This window comes from Mycteria americana, chromosome 2 (genome assembly GCF_035582795.1).
Source record: "Mycteria americana isolate JAX WOST 10 ecotype Jacksonville Zoo and Gardens chromosome 2, USCA_MyAme_1.0, whole genome shotgun sequence".
In the NCBI taxonomy this organism is placed as follows: Eukaryota; Metazoa; Chordata; class Aves; order Ciconiiformes; family Ciconiidae; genus Mycteria; species Mycteria americana.
In genome coordinates this window covers 17,228,411-17,235,097 of record NC_134366.1, presented here as the reverse complement: position 1 = coordinate 17,235,097, position 6,687 = coordinate 17,228,411, and the positions used below count along the sequence as shown (strand labels likewise).

The 6,687-nt window shown below is 49.2% G+C and overlaps 1 long non-coding RNA gene across 1 annotated transcript; it reads left to right on the top strand.

The window, feature by feature from the left end:
• Window positions 1-650: 650 nt before the first annotated feature.
• LOC142406568 (uncharacterized) lies at window positions 651-2,004 on the top strand. Its single transcript, XR_012774615.1, has 3 exons — window positions 651-698; window positions 1,106-1,275; window positions 1,881-2,004. It is a non-coding gene; the product is annotated as an uncharacterized LOC142406568 (long non-coding RNA).
• Window positions 2,005-6,687: the final 4,683 nt, after the last annotated feature.

The following is a 6,687-nucleotide window of genomic DNA, read 5'->3' as shown; positions in this document are numbered from 1 at the left end:
CCATGAGTGAAATTCCACCCCTATTTAGTAACACGCTTGATTTTGGCAAGACCCAGCTGCTGAACCAGGACTCCCATCCCTGGACGTGCCGGTCCTTCTTTGAAGCAGCCTGGACACATCAGTACCACTTGCAGGTTATTCGTCTTGTATGGGAGCTTGATGAAAAGCAGACTAGTTATTCTGTGTCAGATTTTGTGCTGTGGGAGATAAAAGCAGCAGGGACCGAATACGGGACCCAAAGGGGCTCCCTCCGTCCTGCTGCCGGGCCCCGCAGCGCCCTGCCCTGCCCTGCCCGGCCCTGCCCGGCGCGGCCCTGCCTGCAGCACTAACCCGTCGGGCCGTGCTCGCCCTGTAGCCGGGGTGTGCATCGGCCAGATCTACCGGCGGGCCCCTGCGGTCCCCGGGGGCTGCGCTCACACCCCGCGCCCCAGCTGAAGGGCCTGGCCGCCATGCCTTCCCGCGGGGCTGCTGCTCCCTCCCAGAAGCGTGACACCTGGGCAGCGTCCTCGTCTGCTTTCGCCCCAGCTCTGCCGGGCCACAATCTCGACGTGAGAAAGCGCCCCGGCTTTCGAGTGAAATCGGACCCCGCGCTCCCGGTGAAGGTGACCGGATGTCGCGGTGTCACCAGCCGCGCCGGCCCTGGCAGGGGAATCGTGAGGCCACCGGAACGCCCCGCTCCGCCAGTCCCCCCCGTGCAGGTGGGCGACGGGGAAATCCCGCCCCAGCGCCGTCGCGTGGGAGATGCCGACCGGCCAAGTCTGCTGCGGCCAGCAAAAGACAAAACCTGGCAAGCCATGCGGCTGGCGATAAAAGGGAGCGGGCGCGGGAGCGGCCCCGCAGAGGCCCCTCAGGGACAATGGCAATCCCTTCGGGAGCCGGCGACGGAAGGCCGGACAAAGGCGCACGCTGTCCCCAGACTCCAGCTGCTGCCTCGGCACAAAACAGGGGGTGCAAATCTGGTTTCTTTCATCTAAATCCTCTTAGGCGGTGCGAGCGCGGAGAGCGGGCGCGCACCCTCGCGCCTCGCGCTCCCTCCCTCCGCCGTCGAGGCGCGCAGCCCCGAGGAGCAGGCGACAACGTATTGCGGGTTTATTTGGCTTTATAGGAACGGGGCACCTTCTGTGGCGGGAGCGGAGCGGGGAAACGGGCAGCGGAGGGGCATGGAGAGTGTCGTCCTGAGAAACCGGGCCTGCCCTGCGCTGTTTTGCCTAGAAGAGGCTGAACTTTTCATGTTCTGAGAAGCCAGATGAGCAGCACAAGTCATTAGTCACCCAGGTATTTACAGTGTTTTTCCTATTTCCTTTCTCCCATGGCCTCTGTGGTCAGCAGTATAAAATTCCTAGGCACTCCCACCTAAACACAAGTTTCCTGTTTATGCTCTCAGTGGCTTTTATGTTTAGCTGTTAAAACCCGTTCTCTAAAGTACCATAAAACAATATGAACAGAGACTGCAGGTGAGCAAGGGGGGGAGTAAAGCAAAGCCACGACCAGGCTGTGCGGAGGTTGGTCTGGACGGGGAAGCGGGGCCGGGGGGAACAAAGGAACAAAGATCGCCGGCAGGCAGCCTGCTGCCCGGGCCTGCCGGACACCCTGGCACCGCCGCCGTTCTGCCGCGGCAACCTCGGCCTAAGAGTTGGGGTGGCTGGGCTTCCTCATCTCAAGTCAGCTGAAAGCACTTGATATTAAAAATTAAGTGTGTCAATGGCTAGTGTAAGTTAATTGAGGTTTGTGGTATTACATGATGTAGGGTTATGACACTTTTTTTAAGGATTTTCATTACAGTCGCCACTCATGCTGCTCCTGTTTGGTCTCTGTCAGCATTTACATTCTATCAGTTCCTCTTTTAATGTCGGTAATGTCTGCTTCATCCTGAAACCTAGGATAAAAGTTGTCAGCAAGAGCAACGCTGAGAGTCTCCGGAGCTGCAGGAAGGGAGAAGCCCCAGCTGATCATCAAACTTACCCCTGGAGTCAGCGCAAATTCCTGCCCTGCCGCAGGCTTTCGTATGCTTTGGTCAGCCTGCACGAACATTTTCAAGTCATGCTGACATCAGGAACATCCAGTTTAAGACATTTTGTTGTGATCACATGAGGTCAAAATTGCTGAAGACACACAACTTGGTAGCAGTCACAGTACAGATTTAGATAGCTCTTCCCAGAGCCTTTAGGTAACTTTATGTCTATATCTATATAACAAGGTGATATTATACATTGATCAACTCATTTTAATCCCCTCCCAAATATGCCAACTGTTCAATATAACATTCTCATTGGCTTTTATTATCATAAAAATAAAAATGAATAGTCATAAAAATGCAAAATAAACCTTAATCTACAAGAAAATTCATAATTAAAACTGACATGATTTCTGTGACAAACTTTTATTCACAACAGTGTGATGTAAGGGCCTTTGTCAATATTGTCTTTGAATTTTTTGGTTGATTTGGTTTAGCCAGACACTTGCAGCTATTTAAACATAGTTTTGTGTATTTAATTATATCATACATGATGTCATTTTTTACTACAGACACCTTTGACATTAATTTATTTCAGCCAGTAATTAGTAAAGAATAATTAAGCTTTCACTACTGTGCTGGTTTTGGCTGGGATAGAGTTAATTTTCTTCACAGTAGCTAGTATGGGGCTGTGCTTTGGATTTGTGCTGAAAACAGGGTTGAGTCAAGGCCTTTTCTGCTTCTCACCCCACCCCACCAGCGAGCAGGCTGGGGCTGCACAAGAAGCTGGGAGGGGACACAGCTGGGACAGCTGACCCCAACTGACCAAAGGGCTATTCCATACCATATGGCGCCGTGCTCAGCATAGAATGCTGGGGGAAGAAGAAAGAAGGGGGTTACATTCGGAGTGATGGCGTTTCTGCCGATGGGAAGGAGTGAATGAATTTCTTGTTTTGATTTGCTTGTGTGTGCAGCTTTTGCTTTCCCTATTAAACTGTCTTTCTCTCAACCCATGAGTTTTCTCACTTTTACTCTTCTGATTCTCCCCCCTATCCCACCGGAGGGGGAGCGAGCAAGTGGCTGTGTGGGGCTTAGTTGCCGGCTGGGGTTAAACCACAACAACTACTATAACTGCTTTTCATGGTCCTTGTATCCTGTAGAGCAAGATACAGCAGCAGCAGCAAAGTTTATGTTTTAGATATTAAGATTTATTTGCTTTCAGGTTATACATCAGTAATTTTACAGAGTTTCTGTATACAAAGGAAGGACTGGGACAAAACAACATGTTAAAGAACCTGTGTATTCCCTTACAGAGATTAGCATGAGTGAAGAATAGATCCACTGTGTTGAAAATCACAACATACACAGGGAGACTATTTTATGAGTGAGTATATATATATATATATATATACCCCCACCTTATTATCTATATATTACGTAGATATTAATATACATATTTTCAGGGAGACTAAAGGGTTTCTAAAATGTGTAGGAGGGCTTCATATACAATATATGCAGTGTCTTTTAGATGGCTCTGTTTGCACTGATAACTCTCTCACGAGTGATCTGTCACTTCACAAACATTTTTCTAAACACAGTTATTGGCCATAGATGATCTTATTCCCAAATATCATTAGATTTTCTGTGTACGATGCACAATGGAGCAGTGGCCACAGTTCCTTTTTTCCTGTTGAAGGTTTGATTTTTTATTATTCTAAGCCTAAAGTTCAGGCCCTTCAGCAGCTGCCCCATGGGAATGACATGCTGCCTGAAGTGTGGCGTGGACTGAATATGTGTTTGTACATAGAGTGCACCAGGTGGGCTCCCGGAGCATGTTTTCAAGCGTGTGTTTCATCTGAAAGGCATCGGGTTCACCTCTTCCAGATCTGCTCCACAAGTCAAAAGGAAGCACAGTAAGTGGGGACAGCTAGGAGACTGGCTTTGAAAGTTGGCTCCTGGTCCAAACTAAGACACTGGTGTAGATGCGCCAAGGTGTTCAAGTTTAGACCTTACTGGCATGGTTCCTTTGGATCGTCCATTTAAGTGCACAGACTGCACAACAGCATGTTTCCAAACCTTGTCTTTTGATAACCTCTTCATAGACCTGATTAAATGAGCCCCTTCCCTGTCTTCCTTGCAGCAGTTTGAATATAGTCCTCCTGGTCCCAGCTGGCATCACTCCTTCCCACTGCAGAGAAAGGAAAAAAAATCTATTTGAAAGCACCTCTCTTTGGTCTGGCCATCAATGGGAAATGAACGCAGTCTGCAGACCAAGCTAATTTGTAGATGTGATGAACCATTACAATAAGAGAAAGGAAAAAAAAAAAGACGGGAAATATTTGAAAAAGTCAACAAAAGGGAAAGACTTTAATGTAGTCTTGAGTCAGCAAATCACTTTGGTTTCATGCTCAACATCCCAGCAAAGCCGTCAGCACCTGAACTCTGCGTAGGCAGAAGGTAGACAGTGAAATGACTCACTGGTGCAGGAATACAGAGGGCAAGCCACCGAGCATCAGCTGTGGGAACCTTTGAAGGGAAAAGAAAGTGTCTCAGCTCACAGAAGGTTACAAATCTTCAGGCTTGTTGCAATGTGCACATCTGACCGGCAGCACCATTCTAAGAGCAGCTGAGAAAGTAGGAGGGAAAAAGACTACTTTAAGAAAAATGATCCAAAACCTATATTCAATTCTACAAGCAATAAAGCTTTTGTCCGTACTGAGGCAAAAGCAGACCTGGCAGAGTGTGATCTTTGCCTTGCTGCTAGTTCTCAAGTGAAAGCAAACAGGAGTTTCTAGCAGAGTACATCTTGTTTCCTCTACAAGTTACAGGGCTGCTACGCAGTGAGTGAGGACCCTTCTTGTAGCCGTCTTCCACCATTGCCAGCAACGATATATGAGTATGTCCTTCACTTCTCAGTCTCTTAGAAGGTATGACCTTCCCTTTCTCCTGTCACAGAAGTTCTAGTGCCAATAAAAATATAAAACAGGCATAACAAATTTGTTGTTTCTTTGTCAGGTCATTCAACAGCTGCGCTCCTGAAAGCCGGAGGGCTCTCGGCAACCCTGAGGGAGCTGGGCAGTGCCCAGGCCGGCAGCGCAGAGGGGTGAGTTGGGGCAGAGGAAGAAAGACTGCGTGGGCTTGCTTCTCAAGTGCTTGCACAAGTGGCAATGATGGGGATCCTGTTCCCCGTGGTGGTGGTGCTGCGGCCTTTGGTGGCTCTTGCAGGTAAGGCTGTGTCCGTCAAGCTGCGGCTCCAGAGCAGAATTATCTCAGGTGACTTGAGGCTGCCCCAGCGGCGTCCCACCTGGGTGATGGTGTCCCTACTGGGGACACTCCCCACCTGTCCCACCTGCATTTCTAGGAGCATCTCCTACAGGTCACTGCGCCGTGAGGGGCTGCACTGCTCCGTGCAGCGGGCAGGGTAAAGGGAGAGCAGCATCTTCTCTCTAGCCCATATTCCCTGTCGGGCTAGAGGTCACCCCAGGTGAGAGGTTTGTGTGGGTAGGCAGGAAGGAGGTGAGGGGCAACTCTTAAGAAGCAGCCCAGCTAATGCTGCGGTCGAGACAGCCCCTGCACCCACGGAGGGGAAGCCGTTTCCCCCGTGCCCAGGCACCTTTATAAAGAGACCATTCATCTGCTTCCTCCCTGCGCTGCATGATAATCCACAGCAACTCAAGAGATTTCCTCTCTCTTCTCTCGCTCACCACAGAGTTGCTCCTCACAGCACCACAGTTGGAAACTCAACTTTAAAAGAAAAACATTGTTTTCTGTTCCACTGACATTCAAAAATGTAATACCAACATGGGTCTGGACACAAATCTGATCTTCCCTGGAGATGCTTGGGCTGGGCCCATTTTTAACTGCAAAAAGCAAAATGAGTGAATATGTGTTCCCTACATCATGTAGACATACTACTCTTTCCCCCCTGAATTTCACACATCTCTTATTAGAGAGGAAGATAGAAGTTCCACTATTGCTTGATTATGACTGTTATTTTTGCATTTTGACTCAACCAATATCATGGGTGGTCCAGCTCATACATGAAGTTTGACTTGTTTTACCCCTGAGCTACAGCTGGGTGGATCTCCTGTAATGAGACATGAGGCCAGGTGGACACAGATATGGATCCCAGGCCAAGTTTGACTCAAGTTTGCAGAGTCACAAGCCTTTCAGCAGACGTAGACCGATTTCTGCTTCCAGGTGGGAGTCAGACAAAACTCTGGCTTTGTCTGTTTTTCTGAAAATCCCAAAACAAAGCACAGCTCAGCAGTTTGAGAGAAGTTTGGCTCCATCCGTATGAATTTAATAGGGAACAAATCCATGCAAACCAAAACTGCACAAAATAGCTTCAAGAACCCCTGAAGCTAGGACTGCTGAGATTAATTTACTGTCCCAGATTATTTCCTTAGTGTAAGTACACAGCAATTTCTGTTGACCGGCTCCCGTGAAGTCAATAGGAGTTTTGTAACACGTTCCATTGCTACAGTCACTTTCCATTATCCATGGGTGGCTTCTCTGTTGGCCGATAAGCTGCATCCCAGGCCTGAGCCAGCTGAGCCAGCTCTGTGCAGCTCAGCTGAGCCGGGGCTCTTAGCTCAGCCCTGGCCTCACATGCCTCGGGGTGACCACAGAGCAGACGCTGGAGCTGGCTGCTTCGATCTGCTGTGAAGTCAGGAGAAACTTTCAGAGGATTGGGAAGGGGGAAGGGAGTGTGACAGAAAGCAGTAACAGGA